General features: G+C 40.8%; 1 protein-coding gene across 16 annotated transcripts in view; it reads left to right on the top strand.

The window, feature by feature from the left end:
• The window catches only part of CELF2 (CUGBP Elav-like family member 2), a 649,329-nt gene that overhangs the window by 465,974 nt on the left and 157,359 nt on the right, over nt 1-25,996 (top strand). The window contains exon 2 of one of the 16 annotated variants that reach the window (XM_064142681.1): nt 22,725-22,848. The exons of the other annotated variants lie outside the window; for them this stretch is intronic. The gene's annotated coding sequence lies outside the window, so the exon portion shown is untranslated. The remainder of the gene's footprint in view (nt 1-22,724; nt 22,849-25,996) is intronic. 16 annotated transcript variants of the gene reach the window in all.

The following is a 25,996-nucleotide window of genomic DNA, read 5'->3' as shown; positions in this document are numbered from 1 at the left end:
CTATCTGGACTGTGGCGAGCCCCTGCAAGGGTAATAATAATAATAATCTGTGAGTAAATGCTTAAATGCCTCTTTGTAATTCTCTACTGCCTTCTGCCATAGAGCAGAAAGAGCTTGAGCCCATCTACTGGGCAAGTGGAATTTGACCGCAGGAACCTTCTCTTACAGTTCAATTAATGCTTATATATTTTGGTGGTTATATTAGATGTAGATACTATCCATAGAATGTTTCCATAACTGTGTAAGAACCAAAATATTATTCAAATTTGTGGTCAGGAGTGGCAGGAGTTCTGAATAACAGAATTAATAAATAATATTAATTTTGGAAAATATCCTCTCACATCCATTAATTTTCTCCTCCACAACAATTTCCAACTTGGTTTTGTCTGTGGTGATGTACCCCGAAATCAACCTATGATTCTAAATGATTTGTCTGCAGTTTGGCTGTTAGCATTGCTGCCATTCAAAGCTCTCCCCCTTTTCTTCTCTCTCCTCCCTCTCCTCCAGTATTTCATTTTTATACCTGTCATGAAATGGTTGGGGTTGAAAGTCAGCGTAGAGTGCATCATTTGTACGTTGTGTCTCTTCTCCTTACGTGCCTCTGCTGCCAGAGAAATTGAACTTTCGTCCATTAAAAATCCATTTATCGTGTCTTGACTTCACTGAACTAAAGAACAGGACATTTCATCAAACAGTACAGTTTAAAATCAAATTAAATTGTACTAGTGCCCAGAAAATGTGACAGGATAAAGACAGAAGTCATTTGAAAAGTCTTTTTAAAGACGTCTCTGATTGCACTTATTGATACTTCCACATGTTCTTTAAGATCAGAGTGGGTCGGTGGTGCAAGGACTCAGCATGGGACACCTGAAAGAACCCTTTGGGGTTATTTTTCACTTTCTTTCCAAAAAACATTGTTTCAAATATGTGCTATCTCTTATATGACACCTGCAAGCTGAGTATGGGTGTTAAGTAATTCCCAGTCATCACATACTTCTGGCGTGAGCGTTTATGTTGGACATCCCTGCTCCAGGGTGCTCGTAGTACAGCACTGCCATTTACAGTGCTGACTTGCATTGAAATTGTAGCATGTCTTGAAGTAACTCAGTAGTAAACCCCGTGAAAATCAAGGTGAGCACACTTGTCCAATAAACTTGCCTGATGGCCTTTCAACTTGGTTAAACATACTGCCTAAAAAATGGGGTTCACATTCTATGTTCCTCTGTTGGCAGCCTGGTCCCTTTACTACCATATGTAACCAGAGCATGTGGAGGAGAGCCTCGTTAAATATGTTTCTTATCCTAGTTACAGTTCCCATAATGTTGATGTGCCACTGGAGTCAGAGAAACTGGACTTTCACAGATGGATTACAGAATTAAATTGTGCAACTTGTAGGACTATATATGTGCAGAGTTTCTGAAGGCCTGGAAATGAAACCAAGGGCTGAGAAAACATCCTTCTTCCAGACCTGATTGCACAGGCAACAGCTGGAATTTGCATGGCTCCTTATTTGATTAATATTCAGAAGCCACTCTTGTATTTTCCCAAGAGCAAAGAGACAGTAAAAGCAAGCTGCTACATCTAACTCCGCTATTTGTCCTCCTCCTTACACAGCACTAAGTTGTTTGGTTGGTTGCTGGTAGTGTTTTGTTTTCTCTTTTAACCTCTTATAAATATGTGTTACATTTGGCAAAGAGGCAGCTAGGGACCAAGAAGAGAACAGCAAAGTAGTGTTTCAGAAGCCAAAAGAGAAGCATGTTTAACGTGAATTGCACCAGCTTTTGGTTCATATGGGAGATGCTTCTGCTGGTTTTCGCTTCACTTGCTTCTGTGCATAGTAAACTGCTGAGATGCTTGTTTATTGTTTAGGTCTTTCTAAGTTATAGTTTAGGTTTATGGTCCGACCAACAACAAGGGGAAAGTTTATTGCAATGATATATATTTATATGGATACTGTGCTAAAAGCCTTTCTAAGACATATGCAGCAGATTAAATGCAAATATGCTATCACTGCCTTTCACTTTTGAAAAATTAGATAAATCACTTTTGGAGTGCACTTTATGTTCTAAGTGGAACCAGGTTATAAAATTACATTTGGAAAACACTTTTTTACAAACCTTTCTTTTGTTTATGTATGTGTTGTCTGTTCTCTTTGTGTGCAGAAGGACTATAGCCAGCATGATGATTTTCCTGGCTCCCAAGCTGCTCAAATAAAAGATCAGGCCAGGGAATGTATTTCCTTATGGTGCTGTTTCTGGACTGGACCAGGAACTGGCCTATGAGTTGCATGCACTACACTGGCTCCAGAAGGATTCATTCTCTGGCAGCTTGCTTTATTCCCCGCTCCAGGCCAGCCCTGGAGAAACAGAGCTGAGAGTTACTAAATTGCATAGGTTGTTACTTGCCGGTTTCGAGAAACGATTTCCATCTAGAAATCATTTATCATTTCTTATGAAGTATTGACAAGTGACCAAAAGCTAAAAGGAGGTTGTGGAAGTCAACTTTCTATTTTTGCAATCAAAATCAGAGGCTTTGAGGATCTGGATTCTGTCTTTTTCTGGCCTAGCAATTTCAGGGCAGTAAGACCAGGAAGCACTAACAATGTAATTTTTTTCAGCTATACATCAGCTCAAGAGTAATCATTCTTTGCAGCATAGGCTGAGGAGGTGCAGGTTGATGGTCTTCAGTCTTTAGCTTTTTGATTTCAAGATTTCTGTGTGTATCAGTTGCATCATTTCATTTGTTTGGTACCTCATAATAGTTTAAATAATTGATTTTTTGTTTAATTTGTATCCTTTGTCCTATTTTGACAGATTACAGTTATAGTGTACAGCTTGGTTGTTGTCTCATAAGTAGTATAACAACTGTTTGTGAACGCCCATAAGTTTTGATTGTTGTGTGTGCATGTTAATAACAACATTGTGGAGTGGCACAGAGAAGTTTTTAGCAGGATAACATTTGTGTTTCCTCTAGTAATGCCATAGTCCAGTACCCATGTAATAAATCTTTCTATGTGTGTCACGGTAATGATTCGAGTGCAAAGATTCTAAGCAGAAAGTACATTTTTTTATGTGAGATATGGAAAGATGGTTTGATAAACAGAAAGGTTATGATTTATCCAAAGTCTGAGAAAATGTTTAGGGTTCTCAGATGTTGTGGAGGCAGGGAATTAATGTAGCCGAGGCAGGAATTTATATAAAAATAGTTATTTTATTCTCCCAAAAACCCACCCCCAAAACTATGTACAGAAATTAATTTAGTTTTAATTATCAGATTCAGCTCGTTTGAGAAAATCTACAGGATGCCATTCAACTATTTTGGAAGTCAGAAGTTGGAAAAGGCTTTTTAGCTATTAAATTACAGCATTTTTTCTTAATAATAAAGCTGAGTCAAACAACTCACAGTCGGACTGCCTGAAAAGTGTGGTGCAGCTGCTTGTCTTCTCGGGTTCTCTTTCAGAAGCCTCATGAGAGTCGTTAAGACCTGTTTGAGTCTGCACAAAAGGTGCTAATGGGTGAAGCAATCCTTTGGAGCAGAGCACCAGGCTCCTTCTGTAGAATCTATTGGGGGGGGGGGGGGGGGGGGGGAGAGGGAGAACTCTCAGGCAGGCACAATCTCTAAGGTAGGAACCCCAAGAGCAGGAAGTCCCCCAATATTTATACCCTTCCTAGACTAAGACCAAACTTACCACGTCCTAGGCGCGAAGACCACAGCCAATTGCAGCCTGATTCCAGCGCAGGCACTGCACGGAGCACCCCTCCTGCCGGAAGGGACCCTTGCTCACCCACTTCATGCCTGCAGGGCGGGGGGGGGGAACAGGTCTCTTCATGCCTTTTCTTCTCCCATTCAAACCACAGAGGGAGAGGAATTCAGGGGTATACAGGACTCCAGGACACCAGAAGTTCTAGCACTTGCTTTCCATGATTGAATGGGTTATGATGGGCACCCTCATCACTTAGCACATTCCACTGTGCATGTACTGAGTGAGCAGTGGTCACAGAGTTGAAATGGAAAGTGCTGGAGGCAAATTTGAGGCATTTGAGGGGACAAGGGGAACATTATCTGTAACACCTTTACTGGATTGTGGAATCAGACCTCACTTAGTCTTAATGCCACCTCTAGGGAAAAGGTACTATTAAAAAGACAAATTTATATCAAGTTGTATAGAAAAAAAGAATTAAATATCCTTTTGCTCAAGGAAATATACTTTACTTCCTAAACTGCTTCCTCCAGTTCCGGTACATTTTCCTCTGAGTCCTGATGTCTAAGACCACAGAGCAGTGTAAATTCGGACCTCTGGGTCATCTGCTCCACCAGTAAACCCTGAAGCAGTCCCTTTACTCAGGGACTTCTCATGGTCTTACACACAAATATTCTAATTCCCTCTTAGTAATATGTTGTCATACTTTCCTTCTTTGTTCTAATTTGAGAGGATATTAATATGTCTGAATGGGATTAAACATGCATAAGCCATGTGGTGACTGGTATTTTAGGAAACACTTGTTTTCTTCAGCTAGAAGGCTTTACTCCTGTGAAATGCAGCTAGTGTTTTTTGAAGGCTTAGTCAAAAGCTTAGAGCTAAAATCAGGGAATGATACGTATTCTACAAAGAAAAAAAATATCAAGCATTGATTCCAGTAATTTTTTAGAACAACAAAAAATCCTCAATGAGACAGCCTGCCAGGAGTGAAATAACCAGTTCAGGCACTTAATGTCTTTACATTTACTGCTTGTTTTGCTATGAGATGGCTGGAACAAGGGGACACAGTCCCAAGTTGTGCCAAGGGGGAGGTATAGGCTGGATGTTAGGAGTAATTTCTTCCCGGAGAGAGTGATTGGCATTGAAATGGACTGCCCAGGGAGGTGGTGGAGTCGCCATCCCTGGAGGTGTTCAAGAAAAGCCTGGATGAGGCACTTAGTGCTATGGTCTAGTTGGCTGGATAAAGCTGGGTGCTAGGTTGGGCTGGATGATGTTGGAGGTCTCTTCTGACCTGGTTTATTCTATGAATGTGGGACTAATGGAAAACCTTGAGGAAGTCAATCTCCGTTCAGGAGATTGGCAAGATGGCAAGGCAGGAATAAGACACAGCACCTTCTACAAACTCTGTATGGCAAACCAGGCACAGCTCCTGTCCCTTTCCTGCTCTCTTTTCTAGAAAGCCAGTGCTGCAGTAACACAACCTGAAACAGCAGAGGCACAAGTGACTGCACCCTGCCTCTCACTCCAGGAGCTTTTTGCATTTCTGGCCTGTGGCAGGCAGAGGACAGTTCAGTGTCTGTGTGGATACTGATCTGTGTGGATCTGTATTCCTCTCCTAGGAAATCTCAACAGCCAGGGAAACAATCTTAGTGCTTTTAACACAAATGAAAGTTGAAGGCAGTAAACAAAGTCGTGGACTAAACCATCCAGCGCTGACACGTCTTTTGGACAGCAAAAAGCCTTTCAGTCAGAGACACGAAACAACATTTCCGTCATGTTTTTTGCTAGTCTGATGATTAGAAGTGATTTAGGACAGGTAGTGAAGGTGCCTCTAATGGATACCTTGTGGGTGTTAATAAAGGGAAGAATACATTAAATGTGGTGGTCTGTGATTGGACTGATGGGGTTAATATTTTCTTAGAATATAGCTGGCCATTTTTCTTCCAAGTAGCAGTGTAATGTAATTATGAGTACCTTAGTAGATGGACTCAATTGCTCCTATCATGAAAATTAATTTCAGGATCATGCTGAGGCTTTCTTTCCTTTCTTCTTTATTTTCTGCACTGTCCAAGAGAGAGCAGACACATACAAATGAAATTATGTTTGAACAGACCTGCTCATGGAGATCTGTCCAGTTCCTGTGCATGGCTTATGTTGGCCTCTGTGAGAAAGAAGTGCATTTCTTGCTATAGTCCTTCACATTTTCTGTGTCTGTAAAACTTCTGGCTTGCTCACACCCTCTTCTAAAGCATTTGATAAAGCTCTACATATCACTGATTTATAGGATGGAAAAGTGAGATATGCTGAGTCTTCCTAAAATGCTTCCCAGAAGTAACTGAGTTGTGCTTATGGCTTTTCCAATCAGTTTTGCCAAGCTTTCTAATCAAGCTTCTTCAGCACAGTTACATGGTCTTACTGTAGTGGTTTTTTTTTCCAACAGTCAAATAATAAAAGCTGCTTAACAATAATTAGTATTGTTTTGGAGGGGTTTTGTGTGCATTTGGGGTAAGATATGAGGCTGCTTTTTGAAAGGTTTTGAAATAATTTAATAATATATACGAAGAGAGTTTCCCCCAAACTTATGTACAGCTAACCCACACAAATTCTTTGTACGCGGTTGGTGAAGCTGTTTTACAGAATGTCTATTTACAGCTGAATTAAGAAGCTTGGTAGAGGTTTGGAAAGGTTCTGGTTAGAGAGTCTTGTGGCATAAAGTGCCGCTGGTAAAGTCAATGAAATTCCTTAGCTACTCAAATCGAGAGAGTTCAGCTACTCACTAATTGGAAGTCACAGTCTCTGTGGTCCCAAATATGTGTAGCAAAAGCCACATAGTTGATCCTCGTGGATCTTAACAACTCAGTTCAAATTTCTGGGGCACGCTGAGAAGAATCCACGGGCCCGATCGGGCTGATGCGGCGAGCTGGAGCGGCGGCCGGCCGGGCTGATGGGCGAGCTGGAGCGGCGGCCGGCCGGGCTGATGCGGCGGGCTGGAGCGGCGGCCGGCCGGGCTGATGGGCGAGCTGGAGCGGCGGCCGGCCGGGCTGATGCGGCGGGCTGGAGCGGCGGCCGGCCCCCAGCGCCTTGGTCGGTCGCCCAAGGACCGGTGCAGAGTACCGTGGGACAAAGAGTCATATATAGCGATAAAGGTAGTGGCCCCTGGCAACAAAGAGGCTGGGAGAGGTGAGCGGAGGATGGTGGCAGGAGGCGAGAGGCACTTTGTTTACCTGAATCGTCCTATTTATCAGATGTGGGCCGAGATGGATGGTCCTTTGGCCACTACAGTGACCAATCAGTTTGGCAACCAGCCAAACCTTACCATAACAGGCAGAATCTCTTGCCGGGACTATCCCAAATATGGAGATCACATGGACTTGCCCCAGGGAGACACGAGCTGGGTGTGTGGGGGCTTACACAACTTATTTACAACCAGGGGTCCTGGCAGAAAAACATGTCCAGGCAAGCATAGGCATGTGAATAAGCCTGTTTGGGTGTATGTGACCCTCCACCACAAGAATTTCTGTTCTTTGTTTTTTAATGCCTGGCAAAACACAAAATCCTGGAAGGTATAGTCTCAGGATATATGTCTCACATTTTCTGTGTGAAACAAAAGTCTATTATAGAGAGTGATTGAAAAGGTTTTCAAAGAATAAAGTTGACAATAATCTGACATGAAAAAAATCTCTGCTTAGTGGTGTTTTGAGCTCTTGCTAGTAACTTTAGCCTTGAAGAACTTAATGGAATTAAATCAAATAGGACTCTCAGAAATTGCTCTGAAAACATACACAAATTTAGAGAGATAGCAGCAACATGAAAGTGTTGGATTGCTGCTGTGTGGTTTGAAACTTTAATTACCAATACTCATTAGCAGATATACATCTGACCTCTACCAGTTTAAAGCAACTAAAAATAAGTCTTAAACCCATGATGGAAGAGGAATGTATAACAGAACAAAGTAGCGAGTCTTGGGCTGTTTGAAAGCAGTTTGTTACATGCTTTTAAACCCATAGCAGATATGCTCAGGATTAGCGTCCTGGTTTGAGCTGCTGATGTTAAACCTGTATTTGGGCAGAACTTCCATGGAAAGTTTTGTACCATTTGTAGACCTTGTAAGCTCAGAGAATCGCCTGTGGAAGTGCCCATGCTTTCTTAGTATTTCTTGCTACTCTGAACACAGGCTGTTATGTTAATGAAAGAAAAAGACAGGCTGCAAATTCCTTTCCAGAGTAACCTTTGCATGGAGGCGGGGGTGGGGGGGAGAGCCACACAAATGTACTTGCAAGTCCAAGTACAACTGTGCTGGAGTTCATCACTCCCTTTCCTTAGGGTTTCTAGAGAGGTACTTAATGGTGTTTGAATATGACTGTATAGTGCCATTAATGTACCAATTTTCATTCGTACAGTGCAACAGCAGAAAGATAATCTCTGTGTTAAGTACTATTCCTTTGTAATCCCTGGAGAGTCAGAACTCTAAAAGCAAATATTGTATTTACCATAGACTGTAAAAAGGGGAAGAAATGAGGCTAAAATGCAAAGCAGGAGAGATAAAATAGAGTTCCTTTTGGATGTCTGCAGTGGTGCTATGAATATATACATACACACTGTTAGGCTTTTTATATTATCTCTAATTTGAAATAAACAACATGATTACAGATTAGATCAATCATGACTTCAGTATTTCTGGCCAAATCAAGAAAAGACTTGATGTGCTAGCTAACCATGTAATTGAAGCAGAGATTGTTTCACTGCTGGTGATTTCTTTAAGGATTTTAATTTACAGTAATGAATATTCTTTGCTGCATTGTAACCTGGCTCCCCATGTCTGCATTTGGAAAACAATCTCTGCTTGTATATACTGCTGAAATGATGATGCAAGGCACTGAATACCAAAATGGAGCAGTTAAATGCTGATACCTCTTTTCCAAACTGCGACGGTAAAACCGATGCCTAGCTGTCTGTACTCTGATTTGCAGAGGAGCTCTGGTGGAGCTCAGCCGCTGTTGTGGACTGGGGAAAATGGAAGTGAAGCATCTTTCAGAGTTCATCAAGTGAGCAGATAGTCAGTGCACCCCAGAGAACAGCTGTGCCCTGGCTACTGGAAGGGCTGAAGGATAAGATGACTTTTTCCTGCATCTGATTGGTGTGTTTCTTGTCACAAAGTGAGGCAAAGGAGCAACAGGCAATGGTAGTTGGAGAATATCGAAGGTGCTTGAAAGCAATTTAACCAAAACAGTAAAGGGTAAAAAAGATCAGCAGTGTACAGCACATTTGGTTTTGTGGAATCGTTATTCAGACTGGAAGAGAGCTGTTGGGAATCCAGACAAAGATCAAACAAGATGAAACATGATGCTAGAAGCCGAGTACTCAGGTGCTTTGAAGCTGCTGTCACTTGCTCTGCTTTTGGAATGCTATCCAGGAATAAAACAATAATGAGGGCCAGCTACCACATTTGCCTTCCCTATTTTTATGTATTTGGTGCAGTTTTAGTGGAATCATCAGTTAGTTAAGAGCAAATAAGTTAAATGTAAATAAACAATGTGTGAAGGACAACAGAAAAGAGTGGTAGGGGGGAAAAAAAGAATACAAAGGGAAATAGAAGAATAGGAGTAGTGTAAAGAAGAAAATATGGTCAAACTTACAGACAGTTACTTGAATGTCCACAAAACAAGTTTGGTGCCTGTTTCAGATGGACAGATGATGCCTTTTCCCTTGAATTCCCTCAGGGGCACCATTCAGCATTTCAGTGCACATCCAAGGAGCTCAATGGGCCCTCTCAGGAAGCCTCAGTAATTTGTCAAGTTTCTCTTTCTTGTGGGCAGCTTGGTCCATACTGAGAGTGAAAGTCTGTTCAGTGAAAACTAATGGCATTGTTCCTTTAATCCAAAATTGGAGATCTTATGTATGAATTCAGAGACTCCTAAAATCAACAGAACTGACTTTCTTTCTTTCTTTCTTTCTTTCTTTCTTTCTTTCTTTCTTTCTTTCTTTCTTTCTTTCTTTCTTTCTTTCTTTCTTTCTTTCTTTCTTTCTTTCTTTCTTTCTTTCTTTCTTTCCTTCTTTCCTTCTTTCCTTCTTTCCTTCTTTCCTTCTTTCCTTCTTTCCTTCTTTCCTTCTTTCCGTCTTTCCTTCTTTCCTTCTTTCTTTCCTTCTTTCCTTCTTTCCTTCTTTCCTTCTTTCCTTCTTTCCTTCTTTCCTTCTTTCCTTCTTTCCTTCTTTCCTTCTTTCCTTCTTTCCTTCTTCTTTCTTCCCGTCTTTCTGTCTTTCCTTCTTTCTGTCTTTCTTTCTGTCTTTCTTTCTTTCTGTCTTTCTTTCTTTCTGTCTTTCTCCAGGAGACTGTTACTTAGACTGACACAACTGGAAACCCATGCTTAGTTTGCTTGTTGATAGTTCAACAGTAATCGTAGTTACGGTTCATTTTGTTTGGATATTGGTGGCTCCAGTGTTTCTGTAGTGTCAGTGGTGCAGTTCAGCTCTGATATGCAGGTTCACCATCTTGCTAACTGGAAAATCATGTTGCAGATATGACTTCTGACATCTGTAAAAGAGTTAGGAGAATGTATGTTGTGGGTGTGCTGTGGAAGAAAAAGTGAGTAGAACGAGGTAGAAGTGCAGGTTGTTGCCAAACCATCAATCTTGTTTGGGTGTTACCTGCCCCCCCACACTTTGGAAATCACCCAGACTAGACTCAGCGAGCTCTGGAAATTGAATGAAGCTTATATTTACATCTTAGCACAATATACAAGCAGATATTTACAGTATATACAGTTATATACAGAAATATACAAGGTAAAAGGTAATACAGAAACACAACAGCCCTCACAGAAACCTGAGTCCCCAGGAGGAGCTCTCAACCACCCTTCCACCTTTCCTCTCACCCCTTTCCTTTACCCCAGATCTTGCCTTATGCACAAGGAAGACTGGAGGGTTGGCCAGGGGGGTTAGGAAGAAGGTGGTTTAATCAGAGAGACAGCAGGTTAGGTTAGAGAGAGAAATGGAGCCCACAGCCCAGACAGAGAGCATCTTCCTGATCTGTGTTTGAATTCTTGCTCTTATACACCTCAACAAGGCTGTGAGTGAAGTAGACCTTGCCATTGTTTCCCTTTCAGAGCCTGTAATCTAGTTCTTCTCACCAAAACATTCTATCACAATATCATCAGGGTTGGAATAGACCTCACAGATCATCAAGTCCAACCCTTTACCACAGAGCTCAAGGCTAGACCATGGCACCAAGTGCCACGTCCAATCCTGCCTTGAACAGCTCCAGGGACGGCGACTCCACCACCTCCCCGGGCAGCCCATTCCAGTGTCCAATGACTCTCTCAGTGAAGAACTTTCTCCTCACCTCAAGCCTAAATCTCCCCTGGCGCAGCCTGAGGCTGTGTCCTCTCGTTCTGGTGCTGGCCGCCTGAGAGAAGAGAGCAACCTCCTCCTGGCCACAACCACCCTTCAGGTAGTTGTAGACAGCAATAAGGTCTCCCCTGAGCCTGCTCTTCTCCAAGTCTGCAACTATAATTTAAACTAGAATCTATATATGTGAGCTTTAGTCATATAATGTGCCTCTGATTACTGAAGGAACCAAGATGCTAACTATAGAAAGCAACGCTACAGTGTTGAGCAGTAATACTAGGAAATATAATAAATGACACAGAAAGCTGAAATGGTCAGAGAGGTCCAAGTAGCTGCAGTGTTACATGCTTCTGTTTAATTTTTCAATGAGACACTTGGAATTACATCTTGCCTTTTACAAATGCCAAGGAGAAGGATTTTCACAGAAAGGATTGAAGGAGAACACAAGTCTTCCATATCACGGGACTTTGTATGAAGTAGGAGTACTGGTACACTACTCCAAAGGAAGTAGGGCAGGTAAATTAAATCTTTGTTTCCTTTCTGTTGAGCCTCAGCAACTAAAGTTTAATGTGTTTTAATTACATTCCTTACCTGGCTAGTGAGAAGGGCTGCATTAAACTACAAATACATTAACATCTGGGGCTCATTTGTTCCAAAATGAACACCGTCGCCTTTAATTCCCTATTTGTCTCTCTCTGCTCTTACAATATTTGCCTTGCACTGATTCCCCTTGCTAATTGTAACCTATCCAATGCCGTATGTGGAAAAAAAGCCATTTTAGTTGCATGATTTAATGCTTTAAAGTCATCTTGGCTTTGCTGACTCATTGGTCAACCTTGAAAAATCATAACAGTGCAAACATTGCAATGCCATCAGAGGACTAGCAGGTTGCGCAGGGGACTCTGTTACTGATTAGTGTCATTTTTTTTCTGAGTTGAAAGAGCTATTGTGTTTAAGGCCATGAGATTTAGAATTAGGAGTAATTAAAAACCAAGGCTGCTGCCTTTATATTTTTTTAAATATGAAGGGCCCCAGGAGTCTCTGTAGTCATTAGAAAATCCTATTCTTGTGCTAAGCTTGTCCTTATAAGCAGTTCTGTTGTTGGCTTTCCTGAATGTAAAGCAGGATCTTGTACAAAGTAGATGCTGAGAGGGGGGAAATATCATAAAAGCAGGGAAAAAGAAAAGTGTGTGTGTGTGTGTGTGTGCATGTGTTTGGGGGGCAGATATTTAGTGCTTGCGTGGTTGCTTTGTAATGTGTCCTTAGCAACTGGCTTTCTGCTCTAATGGGAAAAATAGATGGTGGGAAAGCATTCAAGGAAAGTAGGTCACATTTGATCCATGACCTAAAAGGAAAAGTGGGGGAAGGGAATAATCAGCTCAGATCATTAATGAAGTGAAAATTGATCCTTATAAGTCTTAGTCATTAAACTGGGCAAAACTGCTTGGTTGTATGATAAAATGTGCTCTCTCAAAATACTACAATTGCTCTGTAGCTTTTTATTTAAAAATAAAAGGGGGGAAAAAAGTTATTTGTTTTAAACACTCTCAAGCAACACAGTGATTAGACATGACAGCTTGGCTGTGGGGCCTTCCTTTCAGTTCAGGAAAATATAGAACATAGCTGAGCTGTCCTTTCCTGGTAAGAATGAGGTCATTTGTAAAGCTTTGTGTACGTTTCTGCAGCACTCATAGAACAGAGCTAGCAAAGCACTTCTCCTGAAGTCTCAATCCCATCTCCACCAATACTGCTATTTTTAAGAAATGCAGACCCACTGACCAGGTAAGATGAGAACTCACAAGCTGTGATTTAGACTGAATGACTCTGCAAGGATATATCGGTTTGGTTTAACTGTCAGGGGCGCGTACGCCGCAGCTGTAAGCACGCTGTCGTTGCTGACTGAGCTTCTTACAGCTCCATGTGGCTAAGAGAAAGCATCTTGTAATCTGTTTCCTTTTCCACGTGAGCCATGCCTGTGTTCTGAAATAAGCAAAAGCAGGCTTGGGCTTTCTCTTTGTTACATAGACAAATGTGTCATATGCATTCTATTTGTTAATCCCTTTTGTTCATAAAAATGTCCCCAGTGATTAAAATCTATGAAATAACAATTTGTTCTATATAAAAGCTAATACTGGTTTTCATAATCAGCTATTTTTCTTCTATCAATCAGATGTTACATAGCTGCTAGTATCTCAAGGTAGTTTTAATTAGCACGTCAATCTAATGCAACTTTGTCCAGGAATGCATCGTCAAATTAAACAAGAAAGGATAGCAAAGTATGTACTGAACAAGTGACTGGAAAATATGGAGGAATGCAAGATGTAAGCTGATTCACCACAGCAGCGTTCCCTTCTGTCTTGAAATTTCACAGAATGTGCTGCCACTCTGTCTAGGAATATCCTTAGGATCCTCTGACTGTTCCTCGTAAGGCATTAATGGTTTCAGTGAGCTGTGGTGAGATTCAGTCCTATCATAGAAAGATGGAAGCACAGACAAGTAAAGAAGAATTCAAGATCTTGGTCTCCTTAAAGAACTTGGTAGAATACAATAGACTACGGTTTCCTGACTTTGTAGGCTAAGTGAACTCAGACCTGCTTTGTTGTTTTAGTGACCTATTCAGGTACTCTGAGCATGTATTTTGTTTCCTAATATATGAAAATTGTAGGAAGACTTCTACACTTGCAAATGAAACTAGGTCTGATACTTAAAAATTAGCAAGCATTGTTTGGGGTCTCAGAGATGCTCCTGCATTGCAAATGGTAATAGTGACTTTGGAAAATACTTCTGCTTGTATTGCATAATTTTCACATGCTGCTTCTAAAAGACAAACTAGAATTTCATCAAGCTAAAGCAAAAAATATATCATAAAAGCTGTGTGTGGGTTCTGTCTTTAATAAGAAAATGGTTTGACATCCATGTAGTGTTTTCCTCTGAGTGTTTCAGAGTTCTTCGTTGGGATGGGAACATAACGTATTGATGCCTAGGTGAAGTGAGATAAATACAGCAAAGGGAAGAGACTTATGAAATGAGAAATGGCTTGTTTTGTTGTGTAGTCATTTGCTCTTTACCATTAGAAACAGTTCCTAGTTTCGTTCTTCTGTTGGATTTTGTCTTCTCTGAAGAATAGTTATAGCAAGAGAACTGATGTGCCTTAAAATAATCTGTAAGTAATATCCTTCTCAATGAATTTGAAATTGCCCAAGTAAAGCTCTACTTTTAGTGTTCATAGCTGACCTGCTGCCCAGCTGGTTGCTGTCTATTGTGAGTGATTGCCTGGGTATGAGGTACAGTTATCCTTCCTCATGTTAAATCAAAATGAGCACAAGTCTACAGTTCTCCAGTGGTGGCAGTCAGAACAAAAATTCAGGCTTTGCATTTTTTTCTCCATATCTCTAACTTACAGTGACAAGCCCAGCAGGTTCAGCCTTCAAATCATTAAAATGAATGTTCATATTATTAAAGTTCTGTATTTGATGCTTGGATTCCCCTCTTGTTTTCTCTATCAACCAGTTGAGACATGTGAGCTTCAAGTTTCTATTCTCCCATTGGCTACATCCAGGTTCTTCCACCTGCCCTAGGGTAGGTTTCTTTCCTTTTTCCATCTGCTGTGCAAAGGTGCTGATGACTGTACAGAGAAGAGCTATATGGAAAAAGAGTTGAAAGAGGGTTAGGGATCTAACCACGTGATGTTGCTAATCCTTCAGATTTCCAAAGTCTTGTCATCACAAATAAGAGTTTTCCACTTCCAGGGTAGAGAAGGAATGAGAAAAAGGAAGGAAAGAAATTTACCCTGTGGTGTGACAACAGACATCTCTATAAATCACACTGTGTTTCACACTGCCTCTGACAGCCAGCCAAACCTGAGCCGGCCAGTTTTCTACAGGTCGAGTACATTACAGGGAGCTTAAAAACACATCTACAAGTGTTTAACTGCCTTCTCTGTTGCATGATGTTGTTAAAGTTAAGAGGCTTTGTAGATGATGGGATGGTCAAAGGGACATGAGTGGTATTTCCACTTTCCCCATCTCCTCCTTTCCTGTTTCTTCTGGAGAAGTGCCAACAAGTCATCAAGACCTGGGTCCATTTTCACTTGTGACTAAAACCTCGAGAACAAATAACAGCCTACAAAGATAAGCTTTTGTCCAAATGTACAGTTAAGAAGTTATCTCGTCCTTTTAAATTTCTCTTTCTGCAAGTACTTACCATGACTTTAAAAACATGAGTTTTGCAAAGTTTTCAAGATGAGCTTTCCTGACAATTGACAAACGAGTTCTGAATGGCAACATTCTGCTGTTTCCCCAGTTGCTTCGTTTGCACAGAGCGCCCTGGAAACTCACAGCTAGAAGACAGAGGTCTGTCTTTAAAGTCAGAACTGTCCCCAGAAATGACTGCCATATGATTTGGGAAGGGTGTGTGTTAGGGTCTGGTTTTGTCAGGACTTTTCATGGTTTGTTTATTAAGAAAATTTAAACCAGTTTGATTCTTTGTTTCTTTCTCTGAGTGATGCCTTTGAAAGGGGAATTGTTCATTTCCTGATTATGTCTAGTTGCTTATTTTTTGTGAGCCTCAAAAGAACAGCGTAACTAGCAGAGCAGAATAACTTCTTTACAATAATAGGGTAAAAATAAGAAACTAAATAAGCTCTTGTACTATAACAAGAGTTTACTTTAAAGGTTCAGGTTTGTTATTGACTGTTTGTGTGCCAATACTACTTAGCCATTTGTGTAACTACTTTCTCAGTATAACTACTGGCAACCCAAATTACGAAGGAAAGTGAGTAATTTGAAGAGCTTAGATCACACTTTGCAACGGGATTTAGACATTTCCACAAGTGTGGAATGGGGACAGCATTTTGCTGCGTGCAGGGCATTGCATTCCATCTAGCACACGCAGTGTTTATTTCAGTACAAATTGTTTGGTATTTTGACTTCACAGTGAATTTCTCTTCTGTAATCTACATATCACAGTGGCGTGTGTTGACAATGACACGTCTGGTGGAACCTGGTTCTGCCACCATTTGGTGCAAGCAATAGCATGTAAGACTTGCTCAGCTGGCGTCGAAGCCAGGCTCCAGCACAACCCATTATCCTGTCTTCCATGAAGCTGGTAGAACGATTCATGCTATAACATAGAATCAACTAACAGTGATGTTAGGTTTTCAAGGTTTTCCCCCTCCCCTCAAAAGCACTAGAGTGAGTTATAAGTATGTTAAAACTCACTGGGGAAAATCACTTTGTATCTATTGACATTTTAGTAGCAGTCTAATGAGGTACTTAGATTTTTCTAGTATGCTATATTGAGGAGTCATTAGAAAAGAATCAGAAAGGGGAAACTTTTGAATTTTTCTTTTTAAGCTTCTCTCTAATACAGCTTTAAAAAACCTATCTTCTATTGATTTTCTTCTTGTCTAGATATCTGATCAGAGATGAAGCCTGCTCTACGGAAAGACTGGGCCCTTTTCCAACTCCCTTTTCTGCCCCTCAAAACCTATCTAGACAAAGATGACTCCTCTCTGAAGAACTGGGAAGTATTTCCCAGACAACATTCATGTTTTTTTTCTTTACTAAGCAAGCAAAATTTGGAAGAGATAAGAGGAACAGAGGTGTTCTGTAGCGAGGATGAGAAAAAGAGCAAAAAGATTCTGTCCTCAACCCCACAGCCTAGCTATATTTTTCATTTAAAAGACAAAATCATCTTGTCTCCAGCTTTGCATGTGGATGCTCATTTGAGCTACAGTTTCATAAGATTATTCAGAATAGCCCAGTAATTCTCAGGATTTCCAAAGTTCTGCCTGCCCATATGCTTTGCCCTCAAGCCTTGGGAGAGAGAAAGATTTTCTTGTTTGTATGTTTGCATGTTTAAGATTTCACTGACCTCTTAATGAAGCCTAATCCTTGTTTTCATTTCCATTATGTTGCCTGTAGCCTCTCTAGCACTTGGCTAATACCAGAACCTTGCTCTCCATGATTCTCTATGGGAGAACTGATTCTGCTTGAAAGAGTTATGAAGGCAGGCAAAGGACTAAAATTCTTACCCCAGATAATGAGTTAAGAAAAGATGGGAACAACCATTAGCACTTCCTGGTTCTCCAGACAGAGACAGTATGGCCTAATTAGGAGGCACTGTATACCTTAGCACATTTTATCCACCTGCAAAAATTGCTGTGTAGTCCTAGGGGGTAGGATTGCCCCACTCCTGCCCCACCCTGGATAGTGTGGCAAACTGGAAACTCAGATGCTGGAATAACCAAACTCCATCTCATTCTTCTGGCTGCTGGTTTAAGTTCACTTACCCATTTGTTACAGTGCAGCATGATGGTCCACGTTTTCCCCCGTGCTGTGGAAATCAGCTTTGTCACCTTTTTGACATCCAGTTCACTAGAAGTTTTCCATGTGCGGATGGCAAAACGTTGGCTGCAGTTGGCTGCAGAGATGTCAGCATCTTCTACATCCTTCCTATAGACTTGCTTGGCCTGAAAGCAGGTCAAGACCACCCCATGCTGTAGTCTGACGTACTTATGGTTGTCACCCCAGCAGTATCATATTAAACTCATCATGTACCAAGATGCGTTGGATTGGCCACCCTGATCTGAGCACGTACGATACCCGAGAGCTCTGGTAGCGTACGCCGTGTTTGTGTATCTGCTATTAGTGTTTCCACTGAGCTCTGCATCTTTCTAACAGCTCACTGCAGCTGTATTTGCACATTATAAAATAGCATGTTTTAAAGTGCCTTGTGAAGCAGATCCTTCCAGCCTCGTATTGTAAGGAAACAAGAGCCGTGCCATGTAAAAGTGTGTCTGCGCGTGTCAGCAAAGTGCTTCTTTCAGCATGATAGCTGAGCGCAGAAATTTCAAGAGGAATCAGGCAATTAAATTTCAAACCCACATCTCTTCTGTTGGTTAGGAATTCGTCATTTCATATGGATGCAACATTTCATTGTGTGTCTCGTATCTTCTCGTATCTATACACATGGTTTCATTTTAATTTTTTAATATTGTCTTTTCCTGTTGTTGGGATTTTTTTCCCCCCTTTCTTTTCCTGGACAGGTTATACATATGCTAATAGAAATATGCCTATTATTTGAAGCATAGTTCTGCTTGTCAATGAAGCTTCATTAACACTGTTATCACTGCCTGACATTTATCTTATAATTTTCCAGAGTTGACTGTTACATCTCCATGGAAACCCAAATTGCAATTGAAACAAGTGAGATAATAAAGGCATCCATAGAGGATTGACAGTATGCAAGCCCACAGTGTTGCAGGCTACATTTGTTTATAGTTCCTTAGATAAATCCATTGCAGTGGGGATTTTTATTACCTGTCTCCTATCTTTCTATGACTGCTGCTTATTGCAGGGTTTAGCACATGTTTGGGGGGTTTATTTATTTATTTTGGTTTTTAATTAGAGCAATAAATTATATTGAACTCAGCAAGGGATGCATTGAAGATGTAAATTCTAGAGTGATTTTTCTGTGATGAGACATGAAATTTTAATATATCATTTCGGCACTATGCAGGCCGATGCATTCTTAGATCAGTTTGGGGTTTTTTTGAAGCAGCCAAAACTTGTGATCATGGACCCTTTTTATTTGCTGACTCTTTCATTATGCAAGAAAGATTTTTTTTTGGGGGGGAAGGGGTTAGTCTTTTTTTTTTTTTTTTTTCTATACCTAAGGACTTTCTAAGTTCGTGACTCTAAATCAATTTAGATGGTGCCTCAAAGCATAGAGTCATGAAACTGGAGTGGGTCCAGAGTGAATTAATCTGAAATTAATTTGATTTTGAAAGGCTCCATCTGGCTGTGTTTGGAAAAGGCATTTAGACAGATATATAAACAAATGATCATCTGTATTCTATATGCCAGATGTGGTGTGAAAAAAAAAAAATGAAGAAATGGTTTAAAAAAAAAAAAGCTGAGAAGGTTTTTGCCATAACGATGCTCAACTTGTTAAAATTGCAATTGCATCACATTTTAGACAATAATCTTGTCTTGAATTCAGATCTGTAAAAGGAGGGAGTATGGAGGAGCTTGAGATGATGTTTAAAGTGAGAAAATGGAACATCACAGCTTGCTTTGATTGTTTATTTAAGATCTCACATAAATAAGTGCAGCTAACCAAAATTGGCTCTGCCCTTAATAGGAGAAATGCTGTGATCTTCCACTCCCTTTTTAAGGAAGCTCTTTAGGTAAAGCAGCCACGTCAGGCATGAGCTGTTGGCCTCCCTCTCTTTGGACATATGCTTGTGGACCTTGTGAAAATAGCTCTCTGCACTTTGTGGAGCTCAGCTGTGAGCTGGTCTGAGTTTGTATGGGTGCCAGTCTCGAAATGTGTCAGGCTGTGAATTACTTCTTGTGATAACTGGTTGACTTTAGCACACAGAAATGGCTGCAGTTTAAAACAAATATTTGGAGAGTACCTTTCTGTGCACTCCATCCCCACAACCCCAACTCCAGGACACAGTTTGCTGTAAACTAGAGAAGTCCTTGTAAACCTCACGAGAACTAGCAGATAACTGCCAGCCTGGACATAAAACTGGATGAAATAGTCATGTTATTAGTTATCAAATGAAAAAGAAAAACAACTTCTTGGTTTTTTTTTAACCTTTCATTAATGCCTTTGAAGCATTTGTGGGAGAGGGCAAAAAGGAAGCAGGGAATTGAGTAACAGTTTTCTAAATTTGGAGCAGTAAGTGTTTGGAACGTGGAGAGAGAGAGAGAGAGAGAGAGACTGAGGTTGTTGACAAGAAAACAGATGGTCCTATGTGTCCTGAATTTTAAAATCCTGGAACTATTCTAATTCAGTTGTTGACATGGCACAAATATATATGCATTTGGGTGTAAGCAAATACTTCCTCTTTTTTTTTTAATAATACAGATAAATGTTCCCTGACACACAGAAAGAAGTATGCTTCATTGCAAATATGTGTAATCAGCAAAGCAAGGCATTAATAATCCACGCCATTAATACTGAGCAGTCAGCTGCTTCCAATGCAACTTCATGTGAAAAATTACATCAATCGGTGCTCCAGAACTATAGTATTGTGCAAGTGCATGAGTGCTCTCTCATGTTGCTGTCCCCTAACGCAGAGGGAAACCCTTTGCAGTGTGAGTCCTTTTTAGATGCAGCACAGATATACGTGCAGAAAGATAACCTCTGCCCCAAAGAGATAACAACAAAAGACAAAGCTGGTGAGGAGCACAAGAAGAGTGGAACAGTAAATTGCTGTTGTTGTTTGTGACCATCATAGTCATAGTGATCCATCAGGTTTCTCTTGCTGCCGTAATAGATTTACCTAGAGACAGGTTATAAATCAGAAGCCTTTTAATGCTCAGCTGTCTGGTTCAAAACCAGATGTGCAGATGCCAGCAGAATCATAGAATCCACCAGGTTGGAAAAGACCTCCGAGATCGTCAAGTCCAAGCTATCACCCAACATTACCTAATCAACCAAATCATGGCACACAGTGCCACATCCAGTCCCTTTTTCTCCTCTTCTGCTGACAGCCACTCTGCCCCAGTCCTGATGCATTGGTCACACCCGGGTTGGTGTGACTTAAAAGCAGGATCTAACCCGTGGCCTCGTATAATTGGCCTCAGGCCTCCAATCCAGCCTGTGCAGGTCCCTTTGTAGTCTTCCTACCTTCATAGAATCGAGCAGGTCGGAAGAGACCTCCAAGCTCATCCAGCCCAACCCAGCCCTAGCCAACCAACCAGACCATGGTACCATCCAAGCCTTGCCTAATATTTAAAATTCATTAAATAGGTATTTATTGGACATGACTTAACTCTTGTGGTACTTCTTCTCCCGTTGCATAGAGTTAAAAAGGCAACTGCCTTACACCTGGTGAAGATGGATCCAATTTATTCAAGAGTTTAAGAACAAAATCTGCACAGGAAGCAAAAAAAATTACTTATTGGGGAGTTGCCTAAGCAGAGCTTTATTTGCAGAAAATTATTTCTTGGCAGACTCCATCTAGCCTTGAAGTCATTAGTTCCTAAAGACTACAGAACCTGGAGGAACAAGACTGTGGGTTAATACATAGGCTGTTACTTTGAATCTCCAAGCACTTACTTGAGTAATTTTTACCATGTATCGCTACATATTTATGATCCTCATTCACACTTGAACAAAAGGGGAAACGAACTTGGCATTAAGGGCTAAGTTGGGGTGTGCTTGGCTTTCTTCAGCTGTTAAAGGACAGATGTCTGTCGCTGGCTGTTGAGCTTCTACTAATTTCACTTTAGTAAATCCATAGGCCAGTGCAGGAAAATCCTTAAACCTACTGGAAATACTGTCATGAATTTTATCAGCATCAACAAAAGAACACTATCCAGCTCAGACCTGTGCAGATGGTGTGTTTAATTGTTTACTTCCACTATTGGATGAACTAACAGTCATCTTTAATTGGTTTCCCAGCTAGAGTACTTAAACCAAACCTCTTAACCTCTTCCTCCCCCTATTTGCCTTCACTTCTGTGCTTTTTCATTCTCTTGTTTACATAGATTCTAACTTGTATGAGTTACTCTACTTGTGTCTGTATACAGCACATGCACATCATTAAGCACTGCTGCATGTTCTAAAAGATAATGTGCTTGATTAAAAATAGATCCATACCCCAGCAGTAAGAGTTGAGATAGTCTCGAGATGCATTGGGCATCTCTTGGTTGGTTTGTTTTGTCTTTTTTTGGAGATGCATGTGAGTGTAATCTTGAAGGTGTGATGTAGCAGATGTACAGAAAGAAAAAAGAACATTTGCAAAGTTACTGTTGCTTAGCTTTACAGTTGCAGGAAATATTACCAAAAGCAGGATAATAAGATGACATAATTTTGTCGTTTTGAATGTGCACACAAGAGATTAAAACCCTAGGCTGAAATCAAACTGCTTTGTAATGGAAGTGGTGTAGCAATACAGAGGCTGAGCACCTGGAGAACCACCACCCTTCAGAGGTGAATATTTTTTAATGAGGCCATGTGGGGAAGAACCTTCTCCCATTAGCTTTGGTGAGAAGAACTTTCAGGGCTAATTTAGAAGCTGAAAAGGTTATTACACTTTACTATAGCTCTTGTTATGATTTGCTTTTGTGTCCTTTATTTCTTTCTATGATATTAATGCAGAATCTGCATCTATACCTGTAGAAATATTTATCTCAGGTGGGTTCAGCTCACTTCTTATGTTTCATGAGTATGTACTTTGTTCATTAGTTTCCCCAGTTCATACTGCCATTGGTATCATGCAGTCTGACCTACCTGCTTGAAAGGCAGCTTCTCTCTGCTGCTCCTTCACTCAAATTTGTTCTCCATCAAAACAATTTTCACAGAATAACAGAATGATAGGTTTGGAAGGGACCTCTGGAGATCATATAGTAGGAAAAGGTTGGGTTTTTTTTACCCTAGATTTTCAAGTAATTTGTCCTCTGTGACAGAATGCTACCTGCTTGCCTTCCTTAAAATCTGCATTTAAGGCATTAAAGCACTCACATGTACTAAATCTAGAATTAGTCAGAAAAGAAGTGTTCTCTATAGTAACAATGGAGTGCATGATGTAATATACAGGGAGTTAGCAAAGCTGGGCTGCAGGTAATCACTGATTTCAGCAGAAAAATTACTGTGAGTTTTAAATTATCAGGGCAGTAATAAGAACTCCATTGTCTTAAGAAACATTATGCTTTTACAGGTAATTTCTGCCAACGTGGAGGCAACGCAAGAAAAAAATCCTTGCATTTACCATTCAGTGCTTACACAAGCACTTGAGTATTATTAGCTACTGAGAAGAATAAAATCTGAGCCTTGGATGTCAGGTATTAAAAGCCATCAGAATTTTTTTGTAGTTCATGTGTATGTGTGAGTGCAAGTGCGGTTGCTCTCTGCTGGATGGCTGAAGAATTGTTCAGCTCTTTGTTAAAGGCTTCATGGGTCTCTAAGATGGAGTAAGGGAGGATGTTTTGTGAGCTCTGAGTTTCAGTATCCCTCCTGCAATTGCAGTTGTCCTTCAAGTGTAGCAGAATGGCAGCTTTGCAAGTCTTGTAACTCCTCGGTCGTCAGCCTCACTGATGGGTGCAGAGAAGCCTTGAAAAAATGATTTTGTAGATTTTATTGCATGCACAGGACCCAACACCCAGCCATGTGCTACTTTATTCATTGAGCATGATGTCAGGTTCATTTAGCAATTGCTGTTATGATTGTGTGTTACTTAATAATAATTATTAATATTATTAACATTTAATAGTTCTGTCAAAAATCGTACAAGAGGCTACAGTGAGAGCAGTTAATGAGTTTTGAAACATCTTCTTGCCTTTGAGCTGCTTCTGAGCAACTGTGCCATGAAAGTGCTGATAGACCACACCACACAGATCCTGGATTTATTTGTGGCTTAAAGATATGGAACAGCTTCGCACTTTGGTTTGGTTTGGTCTGGATTTTGGGGTTTTTCATTTGTCAGAGGTTCTGACCCTTTTTTGTTTGTTTTTTTTTTTTTTTCTGGCCAAAATCCAGTTTAGGTAATTACAATCTGTGCCTATAAATTGCAACCCCCTGCAGTTTTCAATTGGGTATGGTATTGTTCTGCCCTTCCTGGCTGAAATTGTTGTGCGATAATGCTCCATGTCATTAAACAGCTGCCGTCTGTCACCTTACGATGAAGTCATTCCTCTCTAAACAATGAGTTTATAAAGCCCTTTTGGGTCCTTCCAGATAGAATTTGCTCATAAACTAGCAGTTACAATCTTTCAAGTACTGTAAGGTGATGCTTGTTTGTCTCTCTCGACAGCAGTTGGAGTCGTTCTGGTGGGTGCTGTCCCTTTTGTCCTGGCAGTGAGTCCCTAGCTCAGATGTAAATATATTACTGTGAAACTCTGATACCAGCAAATGCCTCTGCACTGGGGTGGATTTAGTAGTCTTTACACTTGGAACCCATTTCTTATCATGCTCTTCTCGTTATGTTTCCCTCTCTTAGAGGGAACTCAGTGTTCTCCTAGAGATGTATTATACCATGTAATATGGAAAAGGCAAATTTCCATCAAAATGGTAAAAGCACTAAAATAAAGTGAAGGCTGAGGCATGAAGTAACCAAAACAGAAGAGTGAGAAGGGTTCTGGGGGGAGTTAAAAACAGATTTTAAAAAGTGGGTCTCCTGTAAAGTCATTTGGTCCCCATTTAAGAGCTGATTTTCAGTACCTGGCTTGGCACCTAGTTCATTAATGGAAATGAACATAGCTTAATGGCAAAGCTCTTAACAGTGATGAATTTAAGAGAGTCCCTTATGATCCAGACATACTTTCTGAAGTCCCTCCTTAGTGGTCAGTTTGCTTTTTAACCGTCTTGCTGTAACTATGTCTATGAATGGAGAGACAGAGAAGACATCCAGTAGGTTTTTCTGGTGTTCTTGCTTAAGCAGCATTGATATTAAAACAGTCTCTAGCTCCTCAAAGAGTGGCCCTGTCAACTTGCTGAAATGATGGAATGGTAGTTAGGTTATTAGAAGGAAAATTGGCACAAATTGAGAGAGAGAGGATGCTCTGGCTGCAACCACAAGCAGCCAGAGACTCAGTAGCTTAATCTCTGCCCTCGGGCTGCTCTCTACAATACAGATGACACCTTGTCAGTGAAGATGATGTGCTGGGTCAGCCTTGAGTCCAATGGGCTAAATTGGCCACGGAGGGAAGGATTGCTGCAGTGTAGAGAGAGAAAGCTACATAATCTAATTTTTTTTTGAATGTATGTCATCATTTGGGTACTGACAGTAATTGTCAAGGGATCCCGTTCTCATTAGTGTCCCCTAGACACAGCTATCTCTGGATGCTCATGCTTTCAAGAAACAGTCCTCAGCTTTTACAAACTTTCCTCTTGGAAAGTTTCACACATGCTTTCTCTTTTGCCTGGTTATTTCTTGGGTACAGCAGAAGGTGAAAATGGGGGAGGGAAGGAGCCACTTTTTCTGAGAGCCCTTACGTTGGCAAAGAGAAGTAGCAAAACAAAGCCCTGCAGGTGTTGGCACCCGAGGTCTCAGTGCAGAGCAGTAATGTCCCTTGGGTGAAGATGAAGGTTGAGAGAAGATAAGGGAATTAATCTTTAGCAGAGATTATTTGCAAGGGATCAAGAATATTTGGCTGGATTTCCTATTGACCCAATAAACTTTGTGACAACTGAACTGTCAGACAAGTGTGCTGTGTGGTTGCATTCCACAATGGAACCTTCAAGCACACTGCAGGTATTAGAGTCATAGAATCTATAAAAATTGTTATCTCCCTATTGTTTTATTCCTTTGTTCAGTTTCTCTGCACTAACTATAGTCTGATGGCCATGGCTGAAGCTGGATGAGGATGCTACTGCAAATGCCATTGCTACAAAAGTCCTCATGTGTTCCTCAAAACCCTGACATTGAGAGTGGGATGCCTCCAGGGTGCTTGGGAGTTTGCAATGACATCAAAGGAAATACAGTTTAAAGAGGAGCCCAGCCAGTGCTCTCTCTGCAGGCTGAACTTGCCTATCAACCCCCAAAATGTTGGCAGCTCAGTGAAACCTCTACCTTGTGGCAGAAAAGGATTATAAAGAACAGTCTAAATTGCACCTGGTTTTTTTATTCCTAAATCTGCAGGAATCGGTGGATTGGCATAGCAGTCAGTGGATGGTGGAATGTAGTCTGAAGAAGATTTAATGACCTACCCAATTAATTCAGGCAGTGAGTCACAAAACCTGTCCCCCAGAGCTTTGCCACTCAGTGTTACAGTAGCCTGTGCCTGGAGTCAGAGCCTTTAGCCATCTTCTTCCCATAAAGCATTTCAGGAACAGTATCAACATAATTCAACTTCAGCTCCACCGAATAGAGAAAGGGCTTAAACATTATGTGAAATAAGAAGAGATCATGGCCTATGCCTAAGCTTTTAGCTCAGAGCAGGAACTTGATGCTAGTGATGTCATTAACCTGAGAAAACAAGTACAAGTGTTTGG

Source organism: Pogoniulus pusillus, chromosome 4 (assembly GCF_015220805.1).
Source record: "Pogoniulus pusillus isolate bPogPus1 chromosome 4, bPogPus1.pri, whole genome shotgun sequence".
In the NCBI taxonomy this organism is placed as follows: Eukaryota; Metazoa; Chordata; class Aves; order Piciformes; family Lybiidae; genus Pogoniulus; species Pogoniulus pusillus.
Note: the sequence above shows the minus strand (reverse complement) of the source record. Positions and strands in the feature narration are given on the sequence as shown.